Source organism: Tenrec ecaudatus, chromosome 3 (genome assembly GCF_050624435.1).
Source record: "Tenrec ecaudatus isolate mTenEca1 chromosome 3, mTenEca1.hap1, whole genome shotgun sequence".
NCBI lineage: Eukaryota > Metazoa > Chordata > Mammalia > Afrosoricida > Tenrecidae > Tenrec > Tenrec ecaudatus.
In genome coordinates this window covers 191,502,103-191,524,982 of record NC_134532.1, presented here as the reverse complement: position 1 = coordinate 191,524,982, position 22,880 = coordinate 191,502,103, and the positions used below count along the sequence as shown (strand labels likewise).

Below are 22,880 nucleotides of genomic sequence, written 5' to 3'. Positions count from 1 at the left end.
GAAAATGAGATGTTCTTTTTTTAATCCTTTCACCATGATGGTCTTTTATTATCAATATATTTATAAATATCTTATTTATTTCCTTAATGTTTAGAAACATTACACATAAACTTGCAGACTCATGTTAATACTTGCATACATGGATTTCACAAATGCACCAACCACACACCTTTCTTCAGACAGTGGAAAGGAGTTGTGGGATGTCACTTTGTCAGTAGGAGGCTCAGAGTCACTGGGATTATCCCTGGGGAAGAAGATGGCATTTCTCATTAGAGATTACTTGTCTACAGTGGCCCTCTTCTATTTTCTTCAAATTATGCCGATGGACTTTAGCAGAGTAATCTGCATTTGGGATCACATTTCCTAGCAATGGAAGATAAAACTCCAGCTAATTCTTTATTTGCAAAATTCTTGAAAAGTTCCCTCCTTCTTCCTCCTTCTTTCTTCTATATCAATTCTTCTATTTTCAAAAAAAACAGTAAATCCTGCTCTTTCAATTCTCTTTCTTCATGATCTTAAACTGGCCCATATTAGAGATATCAAGTTCTAAATTCAAAGCTCTTGCCATTAGGACATTTTTTCCCTATTTTTTCTCCATCATATTATCCCAATCATATATTTGGAACATGTTTACAGAATGCTATAACTCCCCACCCCCTATTTTCTGTGCACATTTTCCTGTATCTTCCTCCCAGGGAAATGCAGTGTTCCATATGCACTGTATGTGTAGTTACATGTGATTCAACAACATGCAAATGCATGATAAGGACTACCTGTTTTGCCACTAGTGGTATTATTCAACATTCAGTTTAGGTCTCATACCAAGTTCTCTCCTGGTCACATTGCATTGTGTTCACACTTGGCAGTTCCAGCCAAAATCCACTCTATGGCTATCATACAGGTATCAGGAATCACCTTGTTAGGATAAACCATGTGCTATTCATCTCTGCATTTTTAACAGTCAAAATTCTGGTGACATTTGTGTAACTTTGTATTAAACTAGAAAAGACATTTTTTAAAGAAGAAAGTATTGCCTCTCTTTTAGAAAAAAATCTAAAGAATGCCCTCTGGAAGAGTATCTAATCAGTTCCTCCTACTCCCAACATTTCCCTCTTAGGAGGCCCTTGTGGGTTCTACTATAACTAGTGAAGTGCTATGGCAGTTGCTGTTTTGTGCCTTATTTTTTAATGAAAAGAGACAGTATTTGGGACACATGTGCAGATAAATTCCCTGCAATTGATAAAGAATACACCAAAAAATATTCAGAATCCAGGTAAGGATGTAGATTCAATGGTGTCTGCAAACAGATGGGTCAACAATGCCAAGAGCAAGCCAGACCAGCGGGTATCACAGTAGAATCAAGACAATGATCTTATTGCAGAAAGTCAGCTACACGGAAGCTTTCTCAAGGCAATATCTAAGCTACTGTAACCTCGGGGAAAGTTCAGAAGATATCATTTGATGTTTGGCATAATTCTGATCCACTTTCTTATATCCCTCACCACATGGAATAACTGTCACTGGAGCCTGCAGAAAGATACCATCAGCTTGTAGATAAGAGGGCAAGATTTCTAGTAAATTACTCTAGATCAATCTTTAACTGACATCAGAATCAAAGGAAATATACATATGCTTTGCATAGCTTAGTTTCTGTTAATTTATATAAAATTGTATAATAATCATGACTTTCATTATCCATGATAGAGCTCAGTTTTCATTAAAATGTACTCTTGGAATCACAGCTAAGTGATGAGAACAATATAATTTTTTCTTCAGTTTTGAAAAATACCATCTCCTGGCTGATGTGATCAGATTTTGCTGCGCCTCTGCTTTACCACGCCCTCATCCTTTTAGTTTCTCCTGACAACCTGTGCAGAGCCCGTGAGACCAAACCTCACCATCCCCGCGTGCAAGGAGCATTCTGGCCGCTCCTCTTCCGACAGATCTGTTTGTTCTCTGGGCAGTCCCTGGTATTTCCAATATTCTGTGCCTGCGCCATAATTCAGATGCACTGATTCTTCTTTCATTTCCCTTAGTCAAGGATAATCTGTGTGGATTTCTGAGCCTACAAATCAGAAGATGCTTGTTTGCTTCCTTGAAGTACCATGATTGGAAACTCCAAAATTTATAGATTCAATTTGACGTTATCTTCCGCATTTTAGAGTTCACGATACATTTGAAAATGTGAGGATGTTTTGGGGTTCATGACCCCTCCTCCCAACATTAGATGTCAGAACTGGAGTTGGAAAATTAAAGGAGCCTCCTTCTCAGGAAGAGCAGACACGTCCTGAGATAGGCTTGTCTATCGTCCTCCATTGATGGTTCTAATTTCTGTTCCCTACAGTGACACCTGTCTCCCAGTTTGCTCAACTCGTTGATCCTTTTCCTTACTTCTCCAGTGACATAAAATTAATATATATTTTGACTTTACACTCTAATTTTGTCCACCACCTCATTTTCTTTTAAGTAGAGTGAGTGAGTTATAAGTGACAATAAGATAATTAAACCCCATAGTAGGATAGGCACACACACACTACCAGAGAGTTTCTTCTGACCCATGGGGATGCCCAAGTGTGCACATCTTGATGGACAGTAGCCAGTCTCATCTTTCTCCCATGTGCCTGATGAGCTGGAGCCATCAGCCTGTGGCTAGCAGTCCAGTGCTTACAGTTCTACCGGGGTCCCTCACAGCAGGCTAGACCAAGATAAAGCCAGGCCAACAAGAGCTGCTAAGGATATAGAAGTAGGTTCTGCTTCCCTATCCTGGTGTCTACATGGAGTTTAGAGACTTAGATATAACTAATGCTTCAGGAAGCACTTGGCAGTATATGGTAGTGGCTTCTTGCTCAAGAGAACAATAGTCAAGCCTGGATTTTTTTTCAGAAAAAATTAGCACTATGGGAATTAATTCGCACACTTTTCATGATGCTGGGGTGTTTGGGATTTTAATGTACACTTAGGTGAGATCTGAGGAGGGTATAGCTTCATGCCCAAGAGCCCTGATGGCAGAGTGGTACTGGCCGGTCGGCAGTTTGAAACCACCAGCCCTTCCTCAGAAGGAAGATGCGATTTCCTACTCCCCTGATGAGTTATCAGTCTCAAACCCACAGAGAGAAGCTCTCCTTGGTATCATAGGTGCTCTGTGGGTTGCAGTGGGCTCCAGGGCAGTGAGGTTTTGGTTTCTACACCCATAAAATCATCACGCTCCTCCAGATGTGGGCTACTTTGTCCCCAAGCATATGCCCTTTTGCATCATTACCTTATCTCTCTGCTCTATCACAGTTCAGATATTTTTTGATCACCAGGTGATAAAAAATACCTACTTGTATTGTCTCTTTTAGAACTTCCCATATGTGGAAGTCGATTCATATACAAGCTTGAATCTGGCTCTCTTCGCTTGACATAATATGTGATGTGAATCAAAGAAAGCAATGCTTTGTAATTGGATTTCCCATAAAACTATATTCACATAAAATTTGTACATGTACAATGGTTTAAATCACTCAACCTCAACATGATAAATTGAATTGGTTTAAATAAGTGATAAATGGTTTTACTTGTAGGCATAGAACATAATCACCATTCATTAGAATTTGAAAACCTTTCTGTTAGGGTGGGCAAACCAAGATGAAAGAAAACTATAGTTATTATTCACTAATTCATTAGGTAGGTCTTCACTCACTGAGTGTTCAACCATCCCCCCAATGTAGTAAAGCGTTAGCAATTTGAATGCATAAAGTTAAAGCTCTGCCATCAAAGACACAAATGACCCAGGTAAATCTGCTTTTGTGTATTCGGTTGGTTTTGAGACTCAAGTCAAATTAAGAAAAAATAAGCGATCTGACAATAGGACAGATTGTCTCCGTTCCCTGTCCCCAACAAATCTCCATCCATGGCCGTCCAGTGACACCTGAACCAGCACCACACACGGGAATCCACAATTAGAGAAAGAAGTTGCAAGCCAAAGTTCCAAGTTTCTGAGAAAGCAAATGTTGAAGCGATTCGTGATTGTACTAAGCTCATCTAGTAACTGGCTTTGCACTTTCCTATTCATCATTAAGCTTCTTAAGTTCTATAATATGAAACAATTTTGAATTTGTTTGATCTTGTTTTTATATTTGATTTCACTAACAACTCTGCAGGGCTTTTGTTTTGCATTTGCATAGTTGTTTATACGTCTCTTAGGATAAAATTCTACCACTAAGCAATGCTGCAAGAGGGTGCAAGATACATTTTCTTCTGAAATTTGATTCTCCAGAAGGGAATTGCAGAGTGTATTATACTATCTACCTATTAGAGCTGTTTGCTCGCCTGTTCTTTGGGGGATGTTAACTGGTAGCAGAGGATTGCATTAAGATGCAGAAGCTGTGGCTTCATTTCTCAAGTAGCTTAGCAAGTTGAAATCCAGTCACTACTAATTATTTTGGCTACAATTTCCATCTTCATAAGTGAAAAATCAAACCACAGCCTCTTCAGTGCCTGGGGCTCCACAATTGTAGCCAGTGTGCATCCACGGCACCAGAGGAGCCCAGTGCAACCTGCGGCTTAGAGTCAATCTCAAACTGCACCGGACAGTCTTCCGAAGAAGGAGCTTGCCTGGCAGAGAGTGTCGTTCAATTGCGGCTGTAGTGCTTGATGCTCTCATCTTCATTAGGACAGGGAGAGTCCTTCTTAAATATGCTGACCAAATTTGTTTGTGGAACTTCAAAGACCGATCGATATGTCTCCCGGTATGGATCAATCTATGCCAATGCCGCTGAGTGATTCTTGGTTGCTTTAAAAAACTACTACTGTTTTGAAAGCACAGGTTTTTATTACTGCTGAGGAGTGAACAAATGCTTATCTAAAGGACAGAAACCAGACTGACAATAAAAACCTCTCAGTTCATGGAACTGAGTATCTGTTCCTTCTAGAGAGCTTTGTGTGCAACAGGGGACAGATGACAGCCAGGGGAATAGGAAAGTTCATCAAAAAGGTAATCGTGTGAATCCAGGCGGCAGCCCCTCTGCAAGGAGAGACTCATGTTTCTGAGCAGCGAGTTAGGGCCAAGGTTCCTTTCGGCTGAATGTTCAGCTTCATTCAGCAAGGCGCAAGACAGAGCGCTCAGCCATGCAGATCATTTGAATATGTGCTGGTATTTCCAGGCCTGATATTTATTTGGACATGTGTTTGTTTAAGCGATTGCTGTTTTTTTTTCCCATTGTTTTCTGGGCGAGACAGGAGTAGAACAGAGCCTCGTAGTCCTTTTTTGGGTAATCTCAAAGCTGTTAGAATTATAGAGTGCTTCAGATGGTCTTGTTACCAAGGTCCGTCTTATTTTTTTCCCTAGATAGAAGTATATAATTTGCTTATTGCCTATTTCATTATTGATTGTTACTTACATGAGGTAGGCCTAGAGTATAGTTGAATTTTGGATAATGTTGCAATAATTAATCAAGGCTAAGAGACCTGGCATAGTTGTTACACATTTCACTGCTAACCACAAGTTCAGCAGTTCAAACCCACCAGCTCTTCCTTGGGATAAAGATGAGGCTTTCGATTCTGGTAAACAGTTACAGTCTTAGAAACCAATAGTAGTTCCACCCTGTCCTATATGGTCACTATGAGTCGTGATCCACGTGATGACAGTGAGTTTGAGTTTGTTTTGTTTTGGTTTATTATGTTTGGGAGCTTCAAAAACATCATGGAAAAACAATACAAAATAAATGAATATTCCCATGAACTTTTTAAAGACCACCCATTACATACTGGCAGGTTGGTTTCCAGAGATGAAAATGCTATGTGAGATCAGAATTATGAGATACTCAGAGGCCATGCCCTGTCTGCAGCTTGGTGCCAATGGCAGTGACTCATCACCTGACTTGAACCTCAGCATGATTTGGACGCAGGTGACATGGTGGTACCCTGTACTCCCCACACATTCACCACACCGGCGAATCTGCAGAGATCGAGGTTGGCGGTCCTTGAGTGTTTCCCTCATCTGCCAATACTCCACGTCAGCCCTAGGGAGGGACCACATTGTTCTTTTTCTGCAGCTGAGTGAGGACCTCTTCATTTTTTCCCCATTCTGTTCCATCCCCTGCTGTCCCCAGACTTTTGGATTCTTGCCTGGATACCTCTGATCTTCCCTCAATGATTCATCATCTCCCCTATCACCCTGCAACCTCCATTGATGGACCAAGAGTTCAAGGGTGAATGGGAAAAGGGATCAATGGCCTGTAAGCCACCATTTCTCTTAAGGCCTGGTCATCACCAGGCTACACATCAAAAGCTAAGTGAGGAGTAGGTATAGATGCATTTATGCTTGTGAATATGTGTGTGTAAACTATTTACAAATATGTTATATCTGAGATATTTCTAAATAATGTGGGCAAATTTCTTCAAGCAAAGAAGGATGCTATATTAGTTTCTGGTTTATTTTCTTTGGAACACTATACCCAACATTAGAGAAGGTTCTTGCATGGATATTGACCTTAAGAAGTTTACTGTTTAGGGAACAAAAATGTCTAAAAATATACTGTATATACTCATGTATAAGCTGAGTTTTCCAGCACATTTTTAATGCAGTTTTTCGGGTAAAATTAGGTGCCTCGGCTGATATTTGGGTCAGCTTATACTCAAATATATACAGTATGTGATATTCAGCAAAGAATAATAAGTACACTAAGAAAAGCATGTATTTGGGCAAAATAATGTGCATAAAAATATAATCTCTGGAAACCTGCCTTTCGTTACTCCTGCTTTTTCCTGTGTGAGGGAATTTGGGCAGGCTTTCACAGAAGAAGTGGAATGCCCTTCTGAAATTCTGAAAGAAAGAGATAGGATTTGATTCCATGGGCAGATAGAAAGGCAATTCCAATAGGAAGTTACTGTTTGGAAAATCACACAGAGATAGACATACCTGAGACTTTTCTATCAGAATTAAAAGCTGAGTGTGCACAGGCAGGCCACATTAAGCACCAGAAAGCTGAAGGGGACCAAGTGGCACAAGACACGTTCAAATGACTGGTAAGTGAGCATACAGTTTTTGTGCTTGATGAAGATGAAAGCACCTAGACACTAGCAGAATAGATTGTACAAGTTAAAGATTCAGTGACCAAAATGAATTGTGGTTCTTTCTTCCTTCTCACTCAAGAAAACATTTAATTATCAGGAGTATAAATACACTAAACAGACTAAGAAGATACAGGTTTTATATTATATTGATTAATCATTTTTCTCCTACTAGACTCTTAAGTTTACGGATTTATCTAGATTAAAAAAATAAATAATTGTTTTGGGGGCTCCTGCAGCTCTTATAACAACCCAAACATCAATTGTATCAAACACATTTGTATATATGTTGCCATCATCATTTAAAAAAATTTTCTTTCTACTTTTATCTGGACTTTCAAGGAAATAATAATTATTTCTGGGATAATAAATAACCACTTACCTCTCAACTACTTAGTTATTTCTAAGGACAAATGGCAAAACAAGAAAACAATCAATTTTTTTTTAGTAGTATAATGTTCAGCCAAACAAATATAGCAAGGATCTCTCAGGTTATGAATTAGCTATTTTTACTAAGCTTGAAGTCATTTCTTAGCAAACTATAATTATGTGGTCTATTATAGCTTTAATTCCTCGTTTCTTCCTTCTTTCTCCCTTTGTCTTCCACCCCACCCTCCCTCCCTCAGTTTCTCCTTTCCTCTCTTTGTTCTAGTTTGTAGTTAAACACATGTCTGCACTGAGCAGGCGACATGCGTTGGCTTTTTGGTTCCCAAGTCCTCTGCTCGGATGTTCTCTTCTGCTACCCAAATGTGCAGTATCTCACTTAAGCATTTATTTTCATGCCAGTTGCCCTCAGTTTCCTATCACTTTAGTAGCCTTTCAGAAAACATGCATGACTAATGGCATTTTTTTCAAATCGTGAACAAGTCTATAACTGAGTGCCTCCTAATTTCAAATACATTTTATGAATTTGTCCTAACAGTGGTAACACTAAGAATTACTGTGACTTTTAGAAAATAAATCCATGTATGATTTAGGGTTTGTTTTCTTGCATTCTTCATCTCCGATACCTTCCGCAACTGGAATCTCTTAATTTCTGTGCTTATGATAATATCTAAATTTGCTTCCTTATGTAGTGTTTTTTCTACACACACACACACACACACACACACACACACATATAAACATTATCACTCCAAATTGTTTTATGCATTTGTATTTTAGCTTCAAACTTTCTGTGAGACCAGTTTTCTGAAAACAATCATGCCATGTTTGTGTGTGTGCATGCACATACTGTGTGCATAGATGTGCACATGCTCCAAAAAGCAATATGTAGGGCCGATGGACGCTCTCCCTTCTGCAGGTAGCTTAGAGATTCTTGACCAAGGAAGTAAACTAAGCCAAGGGCTTCACTAAGCACTCAGGTTCACCATTGTATTTTTTCATAAACAGGGCAGCATTGTTTGAATACCAATAATGTTAACATGTGTACCGTCTTTCTGCCAGCCTAGTACTGAAGTCTCTACATATGCTAATAAACATGTTTGGTTGCCATCCACGGAAGTAAGTCACACTGTTCTCTTTGTGTTCTGTTATTGCGACATGTCTTTCTGGTAGTTATGGAAACCAAAATAACTCGATCTAGATCTTCGCATTAAATTGAATTGTATTACAAAGGCTGACTTTCAAGGGAAAAAATCTAAAGAATAAGTATAAATGATTATTTCCTAATGCTTGTATTTTCCTCAGTGCTGTAAAAAACCGGGGCACTCATTCTCTAGTAAAGAAAGGAGTATCCAGGATACCTGTGGAATAGTTGGGCAGGTAGATGGTATCAAATTTCAATAGCTTCCTCAAGAGGGCACTGTCACCTGCATTAGATAGTTAATATTTTTATCACTTTATTGATAAGACTCCTTGCAATACTTGAAAAATGATTTTAATTGAGTTTAGCTGAAATGCAATCCTTCCTTCTTTCCTTCCTACACAACCTTGCTATGCATGACAACTCCCACCCGTTCAGTGTAACCTACCGAAGGAGGGTGTACATCATTTTTATTAACTTTTGAATTTTATTATCAATAACATGGCTTGTTGGTTGATTTAGCTACCAAGATAGTTAGGAAAGCTAGTCGTCAAGTAATCCAAGGTTGGGTTTTTTTTTTTTAGTATTTACTTCATGTTTGTTATGTGTCCAAACTTACGTGCATAACTAGTAAAATGTTGGCTATGAAATATGGAATTAGCCAGACTGAAGAGCCTAGTGTAGACAAATTTAATAAATCTGTTTGACCGTATCCCAATCTCAGCACTGAATAAATGATCCTTTCTTTCCACAATCTGTGCATACAGCTACACGTGATGCTGGCAGGTTTGGGGTTCCTATTGCAACTCTGTCACATAGAGTATGTGACTATGGGCAGATGGATCTCTTCCTTGAACTCTGAGTAGTATCTGAGTTCTGCTACCATTGTTAGGTGCCATCGATGTGGATCCGTCGCAGGGCAACCTTACGTACAACCGAATGCAATACTGCCGGGTCCTGTGCTGTCTTTAAACGTGTTCCTGTGTCTGAAAAGGAATTATCGATTTACAGCATTAACCAAAGTATCAATACTGTTCTAATTTTTGGACATCCATTTTACTTCCGGTGACTCAAATAATCAAGCTCACAGCTCATTTAGTAAAGTTCATTTTATCTCTGGAGTTTGAAACTGTTAACTTACATTTTTTCTGAGTAAATATTGCTTTGATTTAGGCAATAACTTTTTAATATTCTCAATTTTGAAGATTATTTTAAAAGAGTGCACATAAGCAAACATATGCACACAGTTTATGAACTTAACAATTGACATAATGGGATTAAAGTAATATAAGAACCACAGTTGCTATGATAATTTTATGCACATAATGATACTTATTTATATATTTTTGCCAGTATTTTGGAAGTTATGTTCTAAAGGTTTCCAGAAATGACAATGCTCACACTTTTTAATCGACCTCATTTTCAAATAGTAAAGCTTCCATTTTTCTCTAGTTTTCCAAGTGCTCCATAACAGGCGTTTTCACAAACCAGTGAAGGTGGACCGGAGCTGTTCTGGAGGTCTAAACACATGAATGTCTTCATGTGCACTTCTCCTCAGCCACATTGGAGGGGAAATACTCACAAGTGACGTTCCCCTGCATGTGCACGCCACAACATGTTGGCTCTTTATAAGCTTTAAAGTGTCAAAGAGTGCCCTGGAAATGTGGTCATCACTTTCTATCTGTTATGTATTTATTTAATTCAGGGATTCCAAACAGAGGGTCGTATTCAGCTGCATCCAATGGACAAATGCTCCCTGTAACCGAAGCTACTGTCGCTGCCTTTCCCTGATTACCTCATTACCGTTGCTCCGTCGGAATCAAACAATTGTCATTTCTATCTTCTCAAAATTTGCTTTCCAGAAAGCATTGGTCTGCATTGAAACAGAGATACAGCAGGAGCGCAGAGAGAGAGACCGCTCATTTAATTTGTTGATTGATTGGATGGCTGATTGATTTCAGGACTTTCTTTATAAGTTCATTAGTTCTATATTTTGAAACCAATATTGTTTTGTCAAGTTCTAAGTGATTTTATTTAGTTCGATGCCTCCCAACGTTGCCAAGGTAAATGCGTCCAACGTCTTTACCAACACTGATCCATTTTCAGCACATCTTTCTTTGAGGCCAGTGTTCCTTTCTGCCCCCATCTTGACTGAAGAGGGATTGGAATAGGAAAATGATTCTGTTCACATTAGCTTCTGTGAGCTTTGAGTCCAGGTCAAATCTTCATCAGTTGATTTTTTACATTATCCATATGCACAGGTAATTTTAGTAAAAATAAATATTATAGTACAATTACATAGTAATGATACTCCTAAACTTTAATTGAGCAACTATGTAAGCATGAGTATTCTTTAGAATATGCACTTATCTTTTTTTTAGAAAGAGCCTTATCTTTCTTGCACATAATTGCAATGCTGTGATCCAGTCCAAGTTAATATGGTGACACATAATTGATAGATACTTTTGGACACATGTATCAAATAAAGTTTTGATTCATTACTAAACACTATTGAAAGTCAGGGCTATTTCATTTTTTATTTTACTATTTTTTGCATTTTGGGGGGATTTTTTACAAATACTATAACAATTCTTAGTACAATTAGATCAAGGATGATTGTACAATTGCTGCCACCATCATGTTCAAAACATGTTTTTTTCTTGAACTCACTGATATCAGTTACCCTTTATCCCTGCCCTTGCCCGCTGTATCCCCAAGGTTTCTTCTTATTATATTAAATATTATTATTTTATTCCACACCCCTGTCCCCACACCTTCCGCCATCCAATATATCCATTCGCCTGCCCCCGTTCTGTTATTCGTTCGCCTCGGGTGGGCTAAACAGTCATCACTGCATCAGTTCCCCTCCCTGTCTCTACCTCCCCCTCCCCCCGCACGCCCAGCCTCTCTCTGTGTTCTCAGGGAATAACTACTCCCATTACTATTTCTAAAGGGTTTATCTATCTTGGATTACATTTATTGAATTATTTTAATTATACAAATGAATATATTCAGGTCTACAGGATTAATGTGGTAAAACGAAAACTGTAATAATGGGGGGAGGAAATATTAAAGAACTAGAGGATAGTTATGTGTTTCAACAGTGCTGTCATTGCACCATGGATATATCATCCCTCTCGTGTGGATCCTCTGTGAGGGATTGTCCAATTACCATAGAGGTGGTTTTGGGGGCTCCACTTTGCTTATACTCTTTCATGTCAATGGGTTGCTTGTTTTTGTACTTCTGATACCTATTCCCGCTGACACCTCATGATCACATAGGCTAGTGTTCTTTTTCCATGTGGACTTTGTTGCTTCCCTGATAGATGGCTGCTTGTTTAACTTTAAGGCCCCAGACACTATGTCTTTTAAGAGTTGGGTACCATCAACACTCTTCTCCACATTTGCTTATGCACCAATTTTGTCTTCAGCAATCATGTCAGGAAGGTGAGTATCAAGCATTGCCACATTATTAGAACAAGTCATTCTTGTAAAATTAGAGACCCAAGTCCATCTGCTTCCTTGTTGTACATAGATAGATAAATACACACAAATACACCTATATTTACACATATACACATCCATATGTATATCTATATATAGAGAATTTTAACTCAGTTTTTCTTTATTCTACTTCCTTTTTCTTTCCTAGGGCAGGACTATTTTCATCTGCACACATGAAATCACCCTGAGTCAATACAGACTGGCCCTTTCATAAATCTGAAAATGTTCTTATTCTGCGCTCAGTATGTTTCAGTTTTGTGAGAGTGAGAGGTTACTAGATATTCTTGGGTCTCTTAACTATGACCATAATTAATCTCAAATATATGTGCATATATATATTCTAAAGACATGCTGGCCCTAAAGGTATTACAAAGTTCAATAAAACTCGATCATTCATTGGACCTCTTTTCAAGTACTCCCTAAACACAAGAACACTTTGTTCTATTAACCTGGCATTCCATGACACTCACCTTCCCAACCTGATTGCTGAAGACATGAGCAAAGGTGGTGAAGAAAATTGATGGTCCCTGGCTATCAAAAGATATAGCATCTGGAGTCTTAAAGGTATGAAGATAGACAAGCGGCTATCAAGCTGAGAAGCAACAAAGCCCATATGGAAGAATCACATAGCCTATGTGATTATGAAATGTTGATGTCGATAGAAGGTGTCGATAGAAGATATCAAAGACCCCAAACCAAACCAAAAAAAAAAATCATGTCTATGTGAAGAAGGAGGAGGGCAGTGTAGAGACCCAAAGGCCATCAGCAGTCAATTGGACATCCTCTGTCAGAAGAGCCACAAGAAAGAGGTGAGCCAGTCAAGGTGCAGTATAACACGGATGAAACACACAACTTTCCTCTAGTTCTTCAAGTCTTCCTCCTCCCCACTATCATGACCCCAATTCTACCTTACAAATATGGCTAGAATATAACATGTACACTTGTACACATAAGAGCTCGCAACACAGGGAATCCAGGACAAATAAACCCCTCGGGACCAATAATGGGAGTAGCGATACTAGGAGGGTAAGGGAAAGGGAGTTGGGAAGTAAGGGGGTACCGATCAAAATGATCGACATACAATCCCCTCCCAAGGGGACAGACAATAGAAACGTGGGTGAAGGGAGACAGCAGTTGGTGTAGACATGAAAATAAAAATTATAGATATCAAGAGTTCATGGGGGTGGGAGGAAAAAAACGAGGAGCTGATACCAAGGGGACAGGTAGAAAGAAAATCTTTTGAAAAAGATAATGGCAACATATGTACAGATGTGCTTGACACAATGGATACATGCATGAATTGTGATTAGAGCTGTATGAGCGTCCAATTAAATTTAAAAAACCTTGCTCATTATATTCTTAATGAAGATGACATTTTGCTAAGGAACATAAATATTAACACTTTGGAATTCACGATAACATAATTATTACCAGTCCTCAGGCTTGATGCCAGTTAAAATCTCTCCATGTCATTTGAATCCAAGATTAATTTATCATGACTAGGTGGGTGATTTGAACCCACCAGCTATGCTGCAGGAGAGACATGGCATTCTGCTTCTATAGATATAGTTTTTGAAGTTATATGGGAGCAGTTCAATTTTTTTTCATAGTCCCTAAAAGTTAGACTCAACTTAGTGGTGGTGGCTTTGGTTGGGGTTTTTATGCAAGCAATCAAAGAACCAAACCCACTCACATTAAATCAACTTTGATGCATAGCCAGCCTATATTGGGATTCCAAGTCTGTAACTCTTTATGGGAGGAGAGAGCCTCATCTTTCTCCCTCAGAGTGCAGTCAGTGGGTTTGAACCACTGGCCTTGCAGTTAGCAGTTTGCGGATTGCCAGACCACACCACTCACGCTCCAGTTAAACCTGTTCATCCCCCTGGCTTGATTTGAGATGACCATAAGAATCACCAGAATCCTCAGGCTTTTGCTCCAAATGTTTAGAATTTTGTTTTATTCCAGTTACCCATATTTTCAGGAGAAAATATCCCACTGGTGTTGAAAAGAAAAATGGCAAAGCCTGTAAGTGAAGTTGCTGTAACCACTCAACAAAGAAAATGCACTTCACCCCTGTGCACAGTAAGGCCTTTTGCCAAAAGATGTAGCAAGAATATCATCTCAAAATGTTGTCCCAGCAGAGCTCCACAACGTAAGAAGGGCACAATATCCTTTGAAAATTAAAAAACCAAACAAACACTAGTAAAAAGAAAGAAAGAAAACGACAGCTATGATGGTATGTATGACTCAACTGTGAATTAGAAACAGAAAACAAGCCATGGGTATAACTTGAAAGTTCCTTTTTCTCCTGCCACTTGAAAGTGTCTTCAAAGCAGCTAAACTCAAACGGGAACAGAGCATCCATGAGCACCTTGTCACATGAAAGACCTTTCAGGTAGTGAGCAATGATCCTATTTATTGCAAGGTCACTGAGAATATGTAAGTTAGCATTATGTAGAAAGGAGGCACAGATTTGTCGAGAGGTGGAAACACTGCTGTAGGAAGGTAATCAGAAAATTCAGGGCAGCTTCTCCTATATCCTTTGAAGATGTCGGCAGGACGGACCAGTCCCTGGAGAGGATATCATGTTTCAGAAAGCAGAGGGGCAGCAGAAGAGCGAAGACCCTAGAGACCATGGTACAGCACCATGGCTGCAACAGTGGCCCAAGCTCAGGAACAATTGTGAGGACGATGCAGGACTGGGCATTGATTTGATCTGTTGTGCAGAAGGTCACTATGGGTCAAAACCGACTCAATGGCACCTAACAACAACAGGAAAGCAGCAGTCCACATAGAAATTACAAGATGTTTTGCCTGCTGGTAGCAGGATAGTGCATAAACCATTGGTGTAGAAATGAGACAGAAAACTGCACCCAAATCAGTTTTATGCACAGAGGGGATCATTGCTTTAGGCATCTGAAGTTTGGAGTTTGATCTGGCCGCAGGCCTGGTTGAATCCAAGTCAAATCCAGTTTTGACTCACTCTTACTCTTTGACTCCCTTTCCATAGTGAATCCATCCGGAGGGGGCGGGGCATATATTCCCTTCCGAAGTGCAAATACCACGTCTTTCATGCATCTAGAACAGCCATATATGAATCCATTAGTGTGGTTGGGGCACAGTTAGGTTAGGCCTGAGTCACCGGTCTCGTACGATATGTACCCTGCTAGTTGCCGCTGAGGCAGTTCTGACTCAGAGAGACTTCATGTCTAAAATCGTCTGTACGGTTGTCAACGACTGATTTTTGTGTGTGTGTGTGTGTGTGTGTGTGTGTGTGTGAGTGTGTGTGAAGGAAATGGCCAGGCCTTTTTATTGAGGTGCCTCTGAGTGGACCCCATGAATCGTGAGTACAGTAAGTATTTGCTCAACCCCGCGACTCCATATATACCCATGCTCCACATAAACAGCTGGGGCTAAGAAAAGATACAGGATAGTTTTCCAAAGTGCAACAGTGTGATAGCACTAAGAACAGAGGAAGTGAATGACAGGCAGGAAAAATACAACCATGTCTGCTAAATTAGTCAGTGAATCAGTAGCTAAAGCGCGAGTCCATGGGTAGGGCTGCCGCACTGGGTTCATGACTCACCATTTCCTTTTGAGTCCCTCCGTTCAGTCTGTTCTTTGGTTCAAGAATATGTTGCCAGAAGCCTGTGACGAGGAAAGTGCCCTCAGGCAGCCTCTTGCTACACTCTGGGAGCGTGTCAGATTCACAGTACATAGAAAATGACTTCTAAAATGTTTATTCTTTTGGAATTGGGTGTTGGTTCTACCAGTTAGACTGCAAAATTATTTGTTAAGGAGACTCTTTGTGGGTGTGGACAAGTACAACACATAACAAATAAAAAACAGAACATAATAATCAATGTATGTACTTGGGGAGATGCCGGAGAATGATCTGGCCATGAGCTACTGTGTTGTACATGCTATCTCCTACATATGATCCATGCTTGATCATGGGTGTCCTGGAGCACCAATTTATGAGGGTCATGGCTCTTCATGAAATTAATGTAGGATAAGAAGACCTTACTGCTTACCCCTCATCTTCTTACTGATTTATTTTCCTGAAGAGAAATTGAACTGTGCCTCGCAGCCTTGTTGTTCCTAAGGAACACATCTTTATCGATTCAGTAGCTTGTCTTTACTTCTTCACCCACTAGTTGAAATTTTAAATAATCAAGTCAACAATATATGTGGAGGAGCGTATAACTCACAGAATCTATTCATGTATGTTTCCTCATTTAGACTTCACAACAACCCTGTGCGTATATGTTTCTAGTGTTTACTATAGATATTGAATCTGGGCCCAAGTACATCCTCTGGGCCCTCACTCTCTTGTGGTAATAGTCTGACCCCCAGTTTCACCTCATCTGCCTTCTCCATGACACTGAGAGATGGCCAGCAGGCCACTGTTTGTGAACAACACCCGAATCCCGGTCACTTAAGTCACATAGCTATTTATCATGTTTTCTTCCATTGATTTTTATAGAATGCCCAGGAGGCTCTAGTTCTTTCTTCAAACGATTACTCACATGCCACTCTCTATATAAAGCCTTACTTGAATCCCCAAGCAAATTCGCCATGTCTATCATCACAGCCCCATTGTCGAAGCATCTGTTAGCACATTTCACTCTATTATAATGATTTGTTTACATGGCTGTGTTTCCAAAGGGGCTGTGCATGTTTTTGAAGGCAGAGATTGCGTCTCATGCATCTGCATATCCCTAGATCCTAGTACTCTATAAGTTTGGCACAGGAGAGTTAAACAATAAATGTGTGTTGAATGAATGAATGAACCGTACACATGGAAAACAGAGCAACACAACACTAGGCAGAGTGCTTTGCTGTTGCATCTTGACGTTGGATGTAATCAAGTTGATTTCCATCCTGAGCATAGTGATCCCCGAGTCTCTTTCAACGAGATAGGTCTCTTTTGCTTTCCTATATATGCTGGCATCCTGGAATTGAACTAGAACTTCCTTCTAGTCTTAGAACTAATGCTAAGACTTTGGATAGTGGTCTTTGTCTTACATGTAATTCACAAGTACAAGAAAACAAGGACGAAATCACGTTTTTCATCGGTAGCAGCAGAACCTAAACCTTCACAGAATATAAACAGCAACCTTGAATTTCCAGCTCTTCGCGTATGCAATCTTCTGAAGAAATCATTGCTCCTTGTCTTAAATGGGAGTCTAGGCGCGTATCTCGTCTTAAAGCCAGAACAGCGTGTGAGTTTGTGTGCATATGTGAGTGTGAACTCTTTGGGTGAGTCATCCCTGATAGTTCCTTCAAGTCCTATGTCCTGAGCAGAAAATACGTATGTCCTCCAGATCTGTGGTATGTGTAGCTGAAACACCTTTTTAATGGTTGCATACATAAAAGATGGTCATTCATTTGGCAATACTTACACTACCATGTATGGTAAAATAGATGATCTGTGGGAGAGGACCACTCTCCATGAGGTGGATTGGCTGACATCGTGGTCACAACAATGAGCTGAGACACAATGGAGATGGGACACAGGGCTGAGTCGTGTCCATTTCTGTTGCAGGCTCGCTATGAGTGAGAAGCAACTAGAAGGCACTGAACACCAACAACTAAACTGTAGACCTACACACAGAGAGAAGGCAATAGCACACTAGGCGGAATCATGTTAGGAATGAGGAGTTTTAATGACTGCCAATTAGCCGCGGCATAATCTCTACCCTGTGTGGTCCTGCGGTTTTAAGAGCCTTTGTGGGCATTTTTAACATGCTTAGGTTGTTAATCTGAAGGGGGATTCGAGTCCAACTAGAGGCAACTTGGAATAAAGGTCTGGTGAACTATTTGCAGATGCCCCAGTCACTAGAAGCCCTAGAAGCATTCCACGGGTACTGGTTAAATCCACGCAGGATTCTGGCCACTCTCCGTAGCCCCCATCTTTGAACAGCAGCGCCACGCTCCGCTCAGTTTGGAACGACCAAAGGGACGGATCACCCTGCTATCAAATATCAGGAATTTAGAGATTTTTTTATAGTGTAGCTGGATAAATTTCTGTTCTGTTTCTTTTGCTTTACTGAAGGGTAGTGAGTAAAATAAATGTAACAAATTCAACAAAACAAAGCCTATTTTGTGAATAAAAGATTGAAGAGGTGTCTTTTTTTTCTCTAAGGAGACAAGACTCCCAGTTTTTCTAGTCTTTGACCTGAAACCACTCTCCCAAATAGAACTGGCTCTTTAGGAAATATAAATACTGTAAGTGATGGGGAGTCGCAAGAATCATAAGTATCATAACAAACACGAGTGCTTTTGAATAATCGTCTGCCTTTACAGTTACAGGAGGGCCTTTGTGCCTGGTACACTGCAAACTTTGTTGAAAACAAGGGGCACTGCTGATGTCAGCATCTGACAGTTTGGCTTATCAGCTCATAGGAATCGCTGTTGTAAGATTGAGTTGCAGACGAATCTGAAGGAAAGAGCAAGTAAAAATAATATCATTGAACTTGGTCTTTTCAGAATAAAGACAGATTTTCCTAATACATATTTTTACAAATAATTTTTATCACCTGTTTCTCAACCTCTTCTTTTTTTAATAGTGAGATGTTGTGTGGTGACTGCTATCTAACCTGCAAAAATTGACTTACTTCACACATTTTCAACAGAAGAAGGTTGGTGGCTTTTTGATATATAAGACCCAGATAAGACCCAGAATTCCTTTCTTTGTCCAAGTTCGGATACCTTTTTGTTTTTGTAGGCAATTTATGATGTTCTTTCTGGATATTAAAATGCAGAGAGGGTGTATCAAAGCAAACAGGGTAGCAAAATACTCTTTGTTATCCCCACTCCTAGAAACCCCCTTGTAGCTTAGTGGTGCATTGGGCTGCCAGCTCAAAGGTCAACAGTCAGAGACCAGCAGGTCCTCCACAGGAGAAAGACAGTAACGCTTTCTCCTCCCGTAAAAAGTTACAGAAACCCAAAGGGGCAGTTCTCCTCCGCACTATGATTTGGCAATGACTGGATGGCACTGAGTTTGTTGTTGGTTTGGTTCTGAGCTGCTCTCAGGGGCACCGACTTAAACCATTGGCATATGCCAGCACCCAGATGGATGTCCTGATCTTCAGTGGAAACTGCCCTGTTCTACTTAGGTCGTTGTGCTCTCTGTTTACATTGACTTTAAGATCATACTCCCTACTTATCGCTGACATCCAGTCAATTGCAATGCATGATGACCTTGTAAGACTGCCCCTTAGGGCTTCCAAAACTGAAAATCTTTAAAGGAGAAGACAGAGGTATTGTAGGAGAACAATGAATTTGAAATACTGCCTTTTAATAACACGGTGCTTAACTTACTGTGCCACCAGGCTCCTTGCCAAGTATGCTTGACCTTCATCACTGCCAAGCAATTCTTTCTGATCCATAGCATACCTATAGAACATGCCCTTGTGTTTGTCTGAGGCTGTAACTCTTTACAGAAGTAGAGTGCCTCGCTCATTGTTCTTCTATAGTGTGGTTTGTGAATTTGAACTTCCGACCTGGTGGTGAACAACCTAATGCAAAACTCACTGTCTCTCTTGCCTTATGGATGTCTAGGTCTATTGCTCCTTTATTGTTGTTAGCTGTCAATGAGTTGGTTTTGACCCAAAGCAGCGTTATTGCACATCAGAAGGCAACACTGCCCAGTTCTGTGCCATCCCCACCGTTGGCTCTTACGCTGAAACCGTGGCTGTAGCTGCATCTCTTTCCGGGCCTTCTTCTTTGCGGTTGCCCCTCCACTTTATCAAACACGATGTCCTTCTCCAGGGCCTGGCCTTTACTGACAACATGTCCAAAGTCAGGAAGACAATATCTTGCCATCCTTGCCTCTAGGCACTACCCTGGCCATACTTCTTCCAACACAGATCCGTTTGTCCTGTAAGCAGTCCCTATTACTTTCAATATTAATCTCCAGAACCGCAATTCAAAGGCATTACTTTTTCTTCAGTCTTTCTTATTCCATGTGTATCTTCCACATGCATATGAGGCAATGGGAAATAGCATGGCTTAGGTGAGGCACACCTAAGTTCCCAAGGTAACATTCTTGCTGTTCAATACTGTTAAAAAGTCTTTTGCAGCAGATATGCCTAATGCAGTTCACTTTTGATCTCTTGGCTGCTGCTTCCATGAGCGCTGATTGTGGATCCAAGCAAAGTTGTTATCCATCCCAAAGGCTGCAATCCCTGATCATCAGCAGCAAGTGCTTCAAGTCGTCCTCAGTTTCAGCAAGGAAGGTTGTGCCTACATATCACAGGTTGTTAATAAACCTTCCTCCAAACTTGATGCCATATTCTTCTTCATATAGTCCAGCTTCTTTAATTTTGTCAGCATCCATATTGAATAAGTATGGTGAAAGAATACAGCCCTGACACAGACTTTTCCTGAATTTAAACAAAATTATCTAGTTCTGTTCTCCCAACTGCTCTTGATCCATGCTCAAGTTCAGTGTGAGCACAATGAAGTGTTCTGGAATTCCCAGTCTTCTCAAGGTTGTCCATAGTTTGTTATGATCCACACATTTGAATGCCTTTGCAGAGTCAATAAAAGACAAGTAAACATCTTTCTGGAATTCCATCAATTCCAGGAGCCTTGTTTCCAGCTACTGTTTTCAGTGCAGTTTGAACTTCTTCCTTCAGCACCATCGTTCCTTGTTCATGTGCTACTTTCAACATTGCAGGAGGTAGCACATGACCAAGAGCCAAGTTTCGTAGATTCATGCTTTGCACATTCCCGGTTCTGATGATTAGCAGATATTTGCAGCTGTTTCTCCTTATCTTGGGTGGTGCCCCGTCAGCAAATGAAGATCCCAAAGCCTCCACACCCATAGGCTTTGCCCAACTCACATCACCATGGTCAATTCCACTCTGTGATGCCAGTCCCCGCATGTCTAGTGCCCTCAGACCTCCAACAGCCACGCTCTCCAACAATGTTCTACTCCCATTCATCAGGCCTTCAGTATCTGTCAAAGTTTCAAAGACATGCTTACATTTTTCAGTGGTTCTTTCCTCAGCCATGGGGAGCAAAGCCCTTCTTCGTTGTCTGTTTTTAGTCTGCTTCTTTAAAAAAAGTTAAATCTGTTGCTATCAAGTTCATTCTAACTCATGGTGACTCGTGTGTGCAGAATGGACATTCATAGGTAGAGTCTCACTGAATTTTCCTGGATGTGATCTCTTAGAAGTGAATGACCAGACCTGTCTTCCAAGTTGCCCGTAAGTGGGTTTGAACCACCAACCTTTCTGGTACTTACTTAGCATTTAACCCTCTGGGGTACCCATGGTCAAACAAGGGTTTAATCTTGAGCCCACTGGTTTTAACTTCGTGACTATGTTTGTTTTGTTGCTCCTTAGTCAATAGTTTAATTTTTCTTCATATGATCTATCTGTCAGTGAAAATGGTCTTCCATACATTCCTCCCCAAATAAATATATTTTGGCTTCATAAGGTATATTTTAGTGGAAAAATGAATTTGTGAGGTGTAATATATTTTAATTTCTATAATACATCCAAACATTTAAAATACCAATATTTATAAATCTTTTTTAATGATATATTGTTGAGTCTTTAAGAACTTTGTGGGATAAAAGGGTCTTTAGATATATAGCTAGAGAATTAATTTCAGCAATAGATTTTTTTTAAAGTCCAAGACGACTACTATTTTATTCAAGTTAGTAAACGTCTTGCCACCAACTAAGTTTTAGAGTTAAGACTTAAAACTTCAGTACTAATAACCTTCTTTAGGTATTTCCCCAAGGGATATCTTACCTTTGTCAATTCCACATTATTGGCTTGGCCTAATGATAGTAGTGATCACATCACAGAACCGAGTGGGGAGTGATGTTTTCCCTGTATACCTAAGGCTGCATGTTTGTGGTGTGCTGAAAATAAACATAGTGTCCAAGGATCCATCTAATAATTTAATGAGTCATACATTTTTATTACTTTCTTAAGGGAATATAAACTTGAAGGAAAGGGAACACTCAGGTTTCCATTTTCACTGTGTTTTTAAGGGAGAATTAGATTTTACATAATTGTTAATGTTATGGAGCATTCAAACTCTATTTGGAGAGTTTATACACAGTTGGAACAGAGCAGGGCTTTATTGTGAAGATACGAAATATATCTATTCTTTAATTGGAAAGGTTCCAGCCGTCACTTTCATCTTTGTAAGAATTTGGATTTTTAATGTGTGTTTATCAATGAATATGCTGTTTATTTATTTATTTTTAGATAGTTTCTAATGCTTAGGAAAAAACATAGTGTTAATGCATAAGTTTCATCCCAGGTAAGTTTCCTAAGCACTTTAAGAAGCATAAAAGATGTGACAGACTTTCCAAGAAGAGAGAAGTCTAGTATCTAATCCTCAGAAACTCTTAGGATTTAAGCATCCAATTATTTTGAAATGGCTTTTCACAGAGCACTAAGATGTTGAACAAAAATCTACAAGAATCAAGAATTTGCATCTCTTAGGAGCACTAAGGGAAAATATTTCTTGCCATGACTCAGTCTTAAAAATGAAAACAAACTTCCAACAATTAATCCCAAATCAGACATATTATAAATCTGCGAAAGAATAACATGGCATGCATCTTCATTTAAAGACTTACTCCTATACCTAGTGTTTAATCCATTTTGTTGAACATGACCTTCCTAATGATGGGATTACAGTATTTGAAATCCAACTTAAATACTGATAGTGGTCTTGTGAGTAATTTTAATTTCACTGTTACAGAGTTGCTTAAAAATTCTAGTATTTCAGAGTAAATTTAACCCAAAATATATCAACCTAGCGA

The 22,880-nt window shown here is 39.7% G+C and overlaps 1 protein-coding gene across 3 annotated transcripts in view; it reads left to right on the top strand.

Annotated features, from left to right (window-relative positions):
• The window catches only part of PCDH7 (protocadherin 7), a 496,884-nt gene that overhangs the window by 365,240 nt on the left and 108,764 nt on the right, over positions 1-22,880 (top strand). The window lies entirely within an intron of this gene.